Source organism: Megachile rotundata, chromosome 9 (assembly GCF_050947335.1).
Source record: "Megachile rotundata isolate GNS110a chromosome 9, iyMegRotu1, whole genome shotgun sequence".
NCBI lineage: Eukaryota > Metazoa > Arthropoda > Insecta > Hymenoptera > Megachilidae > Megachile > Megachile rotundata.
The window spans coordinates 13434705-13448496 of NC_134991.1; the positions used below are offsets into that span (position 1 = coordinate 13434705).

Below are 13792 nucleotides of genomic sequence, written 5' to 3' on the forward strand. Positions count from 1 at the left end.
TGAAACAGCAGTATAGTAAAATAATAAAGTGATAATAATAGTAAATAACAAAATTATGAAACATTAATACAATGAAATATTAGCTTCCTTCACAATCTTCCAAGCTCCCAAAGCTCACAAAGCTACCCTTCGAGTCCTATCTGAAAAAAATGTAGCTTAAAGCTTTCCTACTAGCTTCAGTTTACTACTCACTTCCTACGTTTCCTAAATGTACCAAATAATCGTTGTATCAATCACGGTACCTCGATACCCTCAATTTCCATCCGTATCCCCACAAGTTTCACGCAAGGATTCCCATCGATATCCGATCAGCAGGGACCAGCACGTATCAGCCGAGATTCGATATTTTCTTACAGGATTAAAATCTCAGCCGGGCAAAATTATGTTCGGGATTTTCGGTGTTGAGTCAGCGCATCTCCTTGCCCGTTCCAGCTTTAATCTCGCCGGCCAGCAAGCAAACCGATCCTCCTAATACATAATGGATCCCTAAGGCCTAAGGGTGAAGGTTCGTCCAATCGGATTAATGGCGTCGGCAGCACTTTTCCCGGCTAAATAATGCTACCGGGATTCGATGCATGTCGGGACCCCTTGGCTTGCTTCGAGTACGTGTACACACGTACACGGACATTTTCTTAGACACGTAGCGATGGCTCGAATTGCTCGTCAGATCTTCGACATCTCTGCAAGTACTCCTTTTACTAAGAGAAGTTACTCAGTAAAGTGTTTAAGTTACTCAGTTTAAGTTACTGAATCTTCTTATCGAGGGAAGTTTAGAGGACTTTCTAAATTTATCTAGAAACGTAGACACCAGATTTTTGGATTTGGGAGTACGGGTAAGGTTACATCGGCTCTGATGGACACAGCTGGGGATATTTATTCGTGTGATATCCACCGATACGTGTAATTCCGGAAATTATTGCTTCAGGAAATGTGCCAGTTAGCACGTGCACGTCACGCACTAATTTTCATGTGATCGACGTTATGGCTGTGTGACAGTGATTTCGCTGTCTGGAATCAGATAGATCCATGGATCATCGTATTTGAACTAGAAATTGGTATCACATATATTTTATGTGTGATGTTCATTAAACATGTTGCGTCTTTGTATTACTTAAAAAAATATTTTTAATATTTTCTATCTGGTACTATCTTTAATTGATATTACTACAATGTTACTATTATTATATTTGTAAATTAGGTACCCTAGATCTTTATATTTCTTGATCTTCATTTAGCTGTATCTCCATAGTCCTACATTTACATATGCACTGAAAAGTGTATATTTCTAGGTCCATATAGGTCTACATTTCTAGGTCCATATAGGTCTATATTCTAGGTCCATATAGGACCTAGAAATAGGAAAAATATTATGCAAGAAGTATTAGCTACAGTCTAGTATTCCAAAAAGTGAAAACAGTCGAAAAGTGTGTACTTCTCCCGAATGAAGTAGAGCAACATTTAGCATCGCTTCAAAGAACACTTTCGCTTAATAACTTTGGTTCTGTATACACATTAACGGCTCTTATCCTCGCCCTTAATCGCGCCGTTTGCGTGCTCGAAGCTTTCCCTCTCGCTCAAACATTCAGTTCCATTTTTCTCACTTAACGTCATAAACTCGCACTCCTCTGAATTAGCAACTTTATAAACGCTTTCTTGCAACACCCCCATGAAGCATCGTTCGCCCCTCGAAACTAGAATTCTCCAAAAACTTCGCGCCCTCCTCTTGAATCGTAATAATTCCTTCAATTACACCGAGGAAAACTGTCGACAAAATATCTTCTCACCATTTTCTGTCACTCTTTAAACACCTTGTTAAAAGAACTGGTTACAGGAGTAGGAATTATAGGACTAGCAATTATGAGATTAGCAATTATAGGACTAGCAATTATGAGATTAGAAATTATAGGACTGGTAATTATATGACTAGTAATTGCGGGTTATTATGGGGCTGGTTATTATCTGACAGGTAATTGCATAAGTAATTATAGGGCTGTTATCAAGCTTGTAATTATAGTTGCATAAGCAGGGTGGAGAATTATTAGACAAGCGATTGTGATGAATAATTATGATACTGATAATAATTTGACAGCTGAAAGATAATTATTTAACAGGTAATTATGGGATTAGCACCTGACGAGTAATTATGTGAGCGGTAACTATCGAACAGGTACTTAAAATGCTGGTATTTATATAGCAGGCAATTGTAAAACGTACAAGAAATAATTGTAAAGATGGTATTTATATTGTACAAGTGATGATTTCTAACGAAGTGTTAATTTCTAGCGGGTAATTATGGTAGTGATAATTATCCAATAGATAATCATGTTGCTAATTCAGAGTTCAATTATATGACTGATATTTATACAACTACATGAATGTAACTACATGAGTAACATCCCCATTGAAGGTAATTGTTGAACAGTCATTTAAGAAATTACTTAGTAAGTAATTATAGAGCTGTCACTTATCTGGCAGCCAAGCAAGTTGAAACGTCCTAATTCGAATCATTTATCCCAACTTCGTTCTGTCACGAAGACCCGTAAAAAGAATGGGGCTGCCAGTACCGTTTGTTGATTTCGAAACGGTCGTCCGCGGGGTCTATTGGTGAATTTTCCAACGGGCCAATCCCGGAGGACGTGGAAAAAATAAATAAATGACGAGCGATTCCCGCGAGTTCCCAAGCCAAAAGGCAAGGAACAGTTTCTTCGTAGATAGCGTAAGAATTATGGTTCCTCACGGGGGAGGCCGGCACGGTATGGGTGTGGGCCATTTTAAGCCCTCCTCGGTTTCTGACCTTACAACTCCGTAATTTTTACCCTCGCAGAAGTTAAGAGTAATTTACTGTCTCCTCGTGGGCGTTATTCCCGTCCCTCCCGCGCCATCTTCAATAATCCTCCCTTCACGGAGCCCGGATAGAACCAGGAAGATTCTTGTTAATTGTCTGCCGTGGATGAACTTGATTTTCCGCGAAACTGCGAACCGGGAGGCTCAAGATAAATGTTACTAATATTGTTACGAAAACAAGCATGGTTACTTGTTCTCCGGCCCCGATGAGACGTTCCCCGGGGGTGTGCTTTCGCTGAATCGCTCGTTCCTTTCCGACTGGTAACAATGCCGGAAAGAAACATCCGAAACGACTAACCGGTTGGCTGGAATAAAGGGACAGGACTTTCTTTCGTACAAAGGGTTTTCTTCGATCGCGATTTAACGCGTTCAATGCTGTAAAACGGGTGTGGCTATTGCAATTATTTGGCGGGAAATTTTTTTATATTTTGTTGTTCTTCGAAACTATTTAATATCCATTGTCAAATTGAACGATTCGTGACAACAATTCGTGACAATTCGTGGCAACAATTTATTGGAACTTCGTTTTAATTAAAAATTGTTATTTCTTGAATTTTACTGAATTTATAATAAAGAGAAGTTACTTTTGTGAATGATATTATACATGATAGTAATGACTGTATTAACCACCTATTGATTGCACAGGTGTTAACCCTCTAACCAGGTCAATTTTACCTTCAACCCTTTGCACTCCTATGTCGAGTAGCTCGATATAACATTTCTCTTGGATCTTATGAATGATTCAGATAAATAGATTGGTTGAATTGTATACTTTCATTTAATTACTATTTGTAATAAATGAAAAATGTATTTGTCACATACTCCACACTGTTACAATTTTACTGAGAACCCCCTTTTTGATGTATTTTGTAAATGAATTAGGTCACAGAAATTAAGGAGTGTAAAGGGTTGAAACCAGTGAAACAAGATGAATGATTCTACTATAAAATCTAAATCAATAACAAACACAGTCGACAAAATCTGAAAGTACAGAAAAATGAGAACGAAAAAGAGTGAAAAATAGCGCAGCAGCTTTTCACCCCCGATTTAATCACGAAAGATGAAGCTAATCAACGAACCATTAACGATTCGGCGCCATAATGAAACAATCTCGATCCAAAGGCAACGTGTCAGCTGCAGGTCACCGTGTATATCGACTGGCAGAGCTTGCAACCGCTATTACTCGTAAATACACGAGTCGCTGGACAAAATTGGTGGAAACGATCGTAATGGAAGGTGCGCGTGTGTGCACGTGAAAGGGTTGAACGACAGAGGACGATTCGAAGGGAGGAGGAAAGAAAAGGAAAAAAGAGGAGCGCGAAGGGAAAGAGAGGCGAAAAAGGGAATAAGCGAGGAAAGCAAAAGGGTAAAAAAAAGGGGGATGAAAAGGGTGAAGAAGGGATGTGTGCGTAGCTGTTCTATCCTCAATGCACTTAGCTACTGCAGTGTTCGTTTAATTTCAATTCGATTTGCGGCCGTGACGGAGGTAAACCCCTCTTGAAACGGCGAAAAAATCTAGGTACCTTTGTCGATGAGCGGCGCTTCATTTATTCGCGATAAATGCGACGGCCGACCTATGATGACGGTTAAACCACGTAACTATTAGTTTCGCTGCGGTGGAATGCGATCGAACGCCGCTGTTTGAAAGGGCGGTCACCAAATCGCAATTTAACGCATGAAAACACGATTTTCGATCGATCGCGCAACGGATGCGGAAGAATTTCCAAATTTCACGTGTGGGATACAATTTTCCCACGCGTATAATGAAAAGAGCATCGCGCTTTTTATTGGGGATATGTAATTTTACAGCCCGAAACGTTTTCATGCCCGCGTTTATGTGTTTCGAGTGGTCCCTGGAATTGGCGTGAAATAAATTTGCTACTATGTCGCAAAATTCTTTTTAATTTCAAAATTTCAAAGTGTCGAATTGATTGCAATGCTTTTGAATTATTTCAAAATTATATACTACTTTTATAGCATTATACTATCACATTTATAAGTTTCTAATTCTATGCGCAATTCAAGCTTAACACTAAACCTACCAGCATACAATACGTACCTAACTTGAAACTAAAAATGAAGTTGAAAAATAAATAAACAAACGATAAGACATAAATTAGTACACACATTCATTCTTTATCTCGATGAAAATCAATTCTGATTTCAAAGAATGTATTTTAACAAAATGTGTATTTAATTTGAAATTAAAAATGAGGTTAACACTAAACCTATCAGAATATAATGCGTACTTAACTTGAAACTAAAAATGAAGTTAAAAAATAAATAAACAAACGATGAAACATAAATTAGTACACACATTTATTCTTTATCTCGATGAAAATCAATTCTGATTTCAAAGAATGTATTTTAACAAAATGTGTAGCTTATAATAAGAAACTTATGGAGCGGTCATTTAACCGGTTTGGTAGTTTTAATGTTAATTATATGAAGAAGATAAAAGAGATCTAAAAATATTTCTCTATGTAGGAATAGAATTCAAATAAAGGAAAACAAAGGATTCCCTCACAGTTTCTATCCGAGAAAATACCTCAAGGATAACAGAGCAGCGAATGCCCGAATTACGTCCCTCGCAGAAGAATCAATCGAGACTATCCAATCTGATCGAGGGATCGACTTTCGCCCTCTAATTCCGCCAGATAAGCCTCCATATCCGTCGAAAGATAAGGAAAGAACCTTTTCGTACGAACGATTGCCAGCGAATTTATGACAACTGCGAAACGTTGTTTCTTCGAGGAAAGCATCAAAGAATACCGGAAGAAGAGGTCAAAGATGATTCCACCCCTTTCCATGGGATAAAGAGCGGAACGTATAAATCTTGGCGCCGAGAGGGGGTCCCAGAAGCCACGTTCCAAAACGTTTGATTTATTTATTTGTTTCTCGTTAAAGTTATCCAACGAGATCGGGAAAGTTCGTGGACTCCTTTATATAACTCGCGTCACGTGGCTCGACCGAGACGCCCAAAGCTTCGACACTTGGACGCTTTCGACGCTGCCGAACAATGAACCACCGATACAAAGAGACTTCCCGTTCGAATTGACGGAATAACACGATTCGATGGAGACCAGCGAGCGTGAATGAATTCCTTTCGAGTTTCGTGCCAGCGAGATTGTTCGCTCCCGCCTCGATATCCGTTTCTTCAGTCCGCGTTACGCGAATGCGGACAGTTACGCGACAGAATTCTTTGCCGGCTGGAATTTAATGGACGCCGATCGTGAATGTGTCGAGTATAGGCTCGAAAGGGAAAGTCTTCGGGAACGCGAGAGAATAATCGGCTGTCTCGATGGAAATGTCGGACGACGTTTGATGAAACGGGGGTGAAGAAAACAAACACTTTGACAAAATACTCTTCTATTGGATTTGAAAGGGAAGTGGACATTGAGCTCTGGCGAGGAGAAGCAGAGGAAAAATTAAGAAAGGAGAACTGTATAGAGTGCTAAGATTTAGGTGGTCAAGAAGGTGGGAGTACATGAGAAAGTTTGAGACTTAAGAAGCAGTTTAGGCTTCAGACTTTGGAACTATTATACACTAAATGAAATACTGTACGTTCAAATTAGTATACCTTATGTGACATTAATAAATTTTTATAGCCACCTCAAATATTTAGCAAATCTAAGGACCTTGTACAGAGTAAATATTGAACTCTGATATCTTTTTGTGTTATCAAACTATGTCAAACTTGATACCTCAACCTACAAATTGGTACAACAAACCTCAACACCTATAAAATAATTTCGTAAACACACAGAGAACCTCAGCAATAAATATCCGTCAACATGAATTTCATCGATAAATCCACTTATCCGTTCATTTCCCCCCATGTCACCTGTTCAGACACAGTTTAATTACGACCCCTCGAGAAAAGTGTAACAATGCCAATTCGCCGCATGTGCAATATAAAAAAAAAGGCATTCAAAGAGTACAATGAACAGCTCGACATAATCGTGGTGACACGTTGCACGTGACGGATTAAATACACATTTTCACGGTCTCCTCTCATTATTGGTTCTCGCCGAGTGATAAAGCCTCGTCGACAACGATAATAGGAGCACCTTTCGAGGGCAGGAGGACTAGGTCGTCTGGTTAAAGCAGGTTGCCGGGTTTATCTCGGCGATGGCAAACTTGTAATCGCCTTGGTACACCAGTGTCACCTTATCATTCGTATGCAATGATCCGTCACGACGAGTCATATTGTCGTGCGGAACATTTTACGTAGGTGCATCGAGTGCCAATAACGATAACATCTTGTTCACGTACGGTGACGTTTTTCGATGATCGTTGCGTTTCGATGGCTTTGGTTTGTTCGATACGATCAATGACGCACTGTGTGTGTCCTATATTATCTGTATAATTCAGTGACGCACCATGTGCGTCCTATATAACCTGTATAATTCAGAGACGCACCTTATGCGTCCGCAATATATATCGCTCTTAATCACATGCTTCATGTAACTGTTCATTACGACATGACGCAGCAGGTGCGTCATCTATACAATATCACTGAGGCACCTTTTGTTATATTGTTTCGTCCAATAACATCGTGTCTTGTGTCATTTGTGTGACACTAGTATGACGCACCATGTGCGTCCTATATTACCTATATAATTCAGTGACGCACCTTATGCGTCCGCAATATATCGCTCTTAATCACATGCTTCATGTAACTGTTCATTACGACATGACGCAGCATGTGCGTCATCGATACAATATCACTTAGGCACCTTTTATTATATTGTTTCATCCAATAACACTGTGTCTTGTGTCATTTGTGTGATACTAGTATGACGCACCATGTGCGTCCTATATTACCTATATAATTCAGTGACGCACTTTATGCGTCCGCAATATATCGCTCTTAATCACATGCTTCATGTAACTGTTAATTACTGTATGACACAGCATATGTGTTCGATAATATCGAAGACGCACCCGGTGCGTCTACCAGTTAATGACGCACCTTGTGCGTCTTATTGAAACTTTATTATTCAAACAAGATTTAGTTTATTTTGTGAACGAGTAACACAAAGGACGCCTAAAATTTTTATGAGAACCATGATATTCACGTGTAGTCGGTAAATAACGTTTCGATGTATAAGAAGCGGTTTTATCCGTGGACTATCGTCGTTAACAGCCTCATTCATTTGTACCGTTCAACGTAAATATCCGCGTTATTTGGAGCTGAAACCGATTTGAAAAGTTGGTGGATGAAAGGCACTTTTTCGAGCGATTCGAACGTTGCGATACGTCAGTCAGATATCAGGAAACGTGGGTGTTCGATAGGAAAAAAATCGAGTTCCATGCGTTGTTGGCTACAATTTACCCATTGATTTCGGTCTGCTGGCTCGTAGCGGTGGTGCAAGAATTTTTTAACCAGCTCGTCCACGGAGAAAGAGAACGGACAAGCTTTTTGATAGTCCGTTCGCGAATCGAGCTTTTGTCGGCTGGCCAGCACGTAGTCGCGATTACCCAGATGCGCGCGGATATTTCGCACGGAAGCTAGTTTATCTTGCCAACAATGCCGTGTCCAATAAAAGCCGACTATCCTGCGGGAGAGCACTTGTTATCGTGACCAGAGAAAGAATCGACCGGTTGGATTTTCAAGTCGATTCTCTTTTTTTTCAGCGGCCGTTTAGGGCAACATTGGTCGATCGGTTTTGCAAAATTAATACACATATCTTGGCAAACGATATTCCTTACAATCTCTATTTTAATATCAGCAACAATGAAATGTATTTTGAAAGATTTTTCATAAAGTCGATAAATTTTAGTTTAATATTCGACAAAAAATTTTAACTTCTTCGATTTGAGAAGTTAAATTCATTTAAACTTGACGTAAATTCCATTTGAAGATTCCTGAAAAACTGATCGATATTTCTGCAACTGTTTATAGGTTACGACGTAGCGAAATAAATTCGTAAGGGTAATCGACATTAATTGAAAAATAAACGGTGGTTACAAATTAATATAATTTCCTCTTTCCAACCTTCTTCGCCGCGGCAAAGGGTTCATTTTCACTCGACATTGTGCCGCCATCGTTCTCTGTGTTCGGGCTAAACGTTTTTTTCTCTCGTTTGAAAGCTGCGGTTGACCGAGAAAAAAATTTCCTTCGCGCTGAAAACTCGTGCAACAGCTAATTTAATTTACCCATTCGACGGCTGCCGTTTCATTCGAGTAACTTTTTCTCGGGGTTCGTCCATTCAAGGTGTCTAACCACTTTATTTTTGTACGACGTCAGAGAACACGCGAAACTTACTGTATAATATACTCAAGATATTAACAGATATTTGACAATTTATTAGTTCTTCTAAAAAATTAAAGAATATAAAATTTCAAACACCCCTTTTATTTAATTTTCAGAAGAAGTTGAAAGACGACAACATACGTGAATGATCATAAAAATGTGTTGAAGTTTGTAGAGAATATTCGCCATGTTGACAGATATTTTTCCATCGTACACACCATAGGAAATTTCACTTTTCCTGCATGCTGGTTGATTCTGTTACCGGCACGCTCGACGAACCTTGGTCGAGAAGCAGCTCTAACCAAAATGGTGGAAAAACGTCGTTCAGGTTCAGCCTTGCGGCGACAATCGAATTGTAAAAGTCCAGAGTCTGGGATGCTTGATAGAAAGTATCATGGTGGTACATAGAACGTCGTTGAATCGGGTTACACTTGGAACGAAGTGGCCGGTAAAAGTTGTTTGACCCGCGACTGAAGATGGTCGGCCAATCACTGCTCAATTCACGAAAAAGGAAATTCGATTTTGTCGATGCTGGACAGAGAATACACACTTGGGTTTATTTATCTTGGAAGATCTTCTGTTTCTTATGTTCTTAATATTCTTGATTTAGATATTCGAGGGTTGTAGCAAAATTTTATAAATTTTAAGAATTTGGGAATTTGGGAATTTGGAAATTTGAGGAATTTGACAGATTGGAAATCTAAGAAATTCCTTAGGGAACGTAAAAAATTTAGAGACTCATTTTAAGAATTTGGAAATTTGAAAATTTGTAAATTTATAAAATTAGAGGAAGGGAAACTGGAAGTACAGAAATTTCTGAAGGAGTATAAATTTGGGGATTTCATATATGACATTGATAGTCAAGGTGTCAAAATAAATAATACGACCATGTGACTTTCACAATGGATCAAGGAGCGAATGTATTATGTATATCCATCGTAGAGGTTAAAGTTTCGGGAGATGTTTAGCATCGGTTAAATAATAGAAGGTCAGCTAAATATTTGAACTGCTGTATAATTTTAGTTGGCATTGCTAGGTTATCTGTACACGTGGTGAGGTCGAAGGCCCTGGTCTAGGTGTCACTGACATTGCGAGGTCGTCGAAAACGAAACTTAAGTTCAGTGCACTTGAGATACTGGCGGCCTTCGCCTACTACGAATCACTGTCTCTTTCACTTTTGACCACGAAATTAAATGACTGATTTATTTTTATATTCACTAACAGACGGAAAGATTAATAACTTCGTCAGAAGTATATTTGATGAGCTTAATGACAATTATGAAATTAATGATATTAGGTTATGTAGGTTATATGAGTTATGTATGTTATGTATGTTACGTAGGTTATATGGGTTATGTATGTTATGTATATATGTATGTAGGTTATGTATGTCATGTATGTATGTATGTAGGTTATATATGTTATGTATGTTATGTACGTATGTATGTAGGTTATATATGTCATGTATGTTATGTATGTTATATAGATTATGTAGGTTATGTATGTCATGTATGTTACGTATGTTATATAGATTATGTAGGTTATGTATGTTATGAATGTTATGTACGTCATGTATGTCATGTGTATGTCATGTATGTTATGTATGTCATGTATGTTATGTATGTCATGTACGTCATGTATGTCATGTGTATGTCATGTATGTTATGTATGTCATGTATGTTATGTATGTCATGTATGTCATGTATGTCATGTGTATGTCATGTATGTCATGTATGTCATGTATGTCATGTGTATGTCATGTATGTCATGTATGTCATGTATGTCATGTATGTTATGTATGTCATGTATGTTATGTATGTCATGTATGTCATGTATGTCATGTGTATGTCATGTATGTCATGTATGTCATGTATGTCATGTATGTCATGTATGTCATGTGTATGTCATGTATGTCATGTATGTCATGTATGTTATGTACGTTATGTATGTCATGTATATTATGTACGTTATGTATGTCATGTATGTTATGACATGTGTCACGTATATTACGTCTCGTACAGTATCTCTAATCCAAAATCGTCGATTCACCGATTCTTCCGGACCGGAAGCATAGCACCGGCGAAGAGTAAAGCTCGCAATTCGTTGCGTGTGCGGTCACGCGTGCACACGTGAATGTGCCAGTAACACGCCATGCCACAGGGAATATGAAAGCGAGAGTCACTCGACTCTATTACTCCATCCACGTTCCGTTGAACTTGACCTACTCTTTGTCTCGTGGCACAGGCTGCTTCTCTCGCACCTACGAAAACGTCACCTCCCTTTTCATCGACCTCTCGGTGTTCACCTTCGTCGAGAACAGCCGTTGGAGTTACCTGCGCCCGACAGGTACATCACGAAATATCTGCAGCTGCTTTAACCGGGTCAAGTTCGTTTCCACTCGGAGATTGTCCACGGACGCGGAACTGATACTTTCGTCTATTTCGCAGTCTCGGGTTCGACCCCTATACTTGTTAAATACATACGGTTAATTGGTGTACAAAATTTGCACGGTTAATTGGTTCCGTGTTAGAAAACAGGTTTTTAACCGGGTTCTTTTTTGTAAAGTTCTTTTCTTTGATGGATTTAATTAGGTGGGATGTTGTCGATTTTTACATCGAAACAACCCAACACGTAATTACATCCGCACCACCTACAAAATTTTTCAAACAACCATTTTTCAAGTAAATTCTTTAAACAATACCCACTGTGGCTACAGCGTTGAACGAAACTTATTATCCGTTTAATCCCAGCGTAATAAATAACCAAATCGAATTTACATGATCGAAGAAACAATAGGTATCGAAACATACTCATTCAGGATGACAAATTGCATTTTATCTGTAACGAAGATCTCACTTCCTGATACACGATATCAAAATACCGACAGTTAATATCGCCATTAATTCGTAAACAAATTTTAGCCAATTTCCAAAGGAGAAACCGATGACTGTTATCTGGCACACTGCAATCTGCATTATTGTTTGTGCAACAATGGCAAGAAACCGTTTCCAATTTTCGCAAAATTTAACTGCCAGATTGTATCTGTTAATATCGTGGTTCTATTTGTGAACAGCTTCTGTGTACCACGATTATCGTGACCAACTGTCACAATGATTATTCGTAGGCGTATAATCCGATTGCCGTTTGTCGATGATAACAACGTCGTCGAGAATGTATGCTCCTAACACGGACAGCTTTAACTGCAATTTCATTATGATAAATGGCAAAGACGAGATAACGGCCGGTAACGGAGCACGGGATTTGGGAGTGGCTGATGGAGACAGAAAGTTATTTCGGAGATTTGGGAAGTTGGAATTTGGGAATTTTGGGGGTTGGAAAATTGGTTATTTGGGAGAGTGGAATTTGGGGAGGTGGGAATTTTGAAGGGTGGGATTTGAGAGGTTGGGGATTTGGAAGGTTGGGATTTGGGAAGTTGGGGATTTAGAAAGTTGGGATTTGAGAAGTTGGGGATTTAGAAGGTTGGGATTTGAGAAGTTGGGAATTTAGAAGGTTGGGATTTGGTAGAGTTGGGATTTGGGAGAGTTGGGATTTGAGAGAGTTGGGATTTGGTAGAGTTGGGACTTGGGAGATTTGGAATTTAGGAGAGTTGGGATTTGGGAGAGTTGGGACTTGGGAGATTTGGAATTTGGGAGAGTTGGGATTTGCTAGAGTTGGGATTTGGGAGAGTTGGGATCTAGGAGAGTTGGAATTTGAGAAGTTGGGAATTTAGAAGGTTGGGATTTATGAAGTTGGGAATTTAGAAGGTTGGGATTTAGGAAGTAGGGAATTTAGAGGGTGGGGATTTGGGAAGTTGAGAATTTGTAACATTGGAATTTGAAAATTTGGAAATTGTTAAGATTGGAATTTGGGAATTTTCAAGATTGGGATTTGGAAATTTGGAAATTTACAAAATTTAACTTTGATAATTTGAAAATGATCAAATTTATAAGATTGATAAGTTTAAAAAATTGAATTCATAAATTAAAAAAAATATAAAACAGCAGAAATAGAAATATGAAAAGTGTTCTTTTCATATTTTAACCCTTCTATTCATTTCTTTCCCAATCTGCCACTCTGCATTTCTTGTTCAGTTACAAAATAGCCCCAGGGTTGTTATTGTATAATCTCGTTACTGACCAGCGTTTTCATAAGCTCGAGTTGCTTTTAGATAAGATCGAAAGTCCAATTACAGGTCGCAACGTATTAGACTAATACTTAGATACGAACGTTCTTTTACTCTTAATGTTTCGTTCAATATTCCACGTACTGTATCAAAGTACTATTAGGAGAAATGTTCTAATGTTAGTCTTTTTAGTTTTCAAATTTCTAAATTTTCAAATAATAATTTTCCACATTACAATTTTACAAATTTCCAAATTTCTAAATCCCAACCTTCCAAATTTTCAAATTCGCAAATTCCAATCTTTAAAAATTTCCAAATTCCCAAATCACAACTCTCACAAATTCCAAATCTCCCAAATTCCAAATCTCCCAAGTTCCAACTCTCCCAAATTCCAAATCTCCCAAATCTCAACTCTCCCAAATTCCAACTCTCCCAAGTCCCAACTCTCCCAAGTCCCAACTCTCCCAAATCCCAACTCTCCCAAGTCCCAAATCTCCCAAGTCCCAACTCCCCCAAATCCCAACCTTCTAAATTCCCAACTTCCCAAATCCCCACCTTCTAAATTC

General features: G+C 38.7%; 1 long non-coding RNA gene across 2 annotated transcripts in view; it reads right to left on the minus strand.

The window, feature by feature from the left end:
• Positions 1-13792, minus strand: part of LOC143265137 (uncharacterized) — a 594179-nt gene that overhangs the window by 396527 nt on the left and 183860 nt on the right. The gene's annotated exons all lie outside the window — the stretch shown is intronic.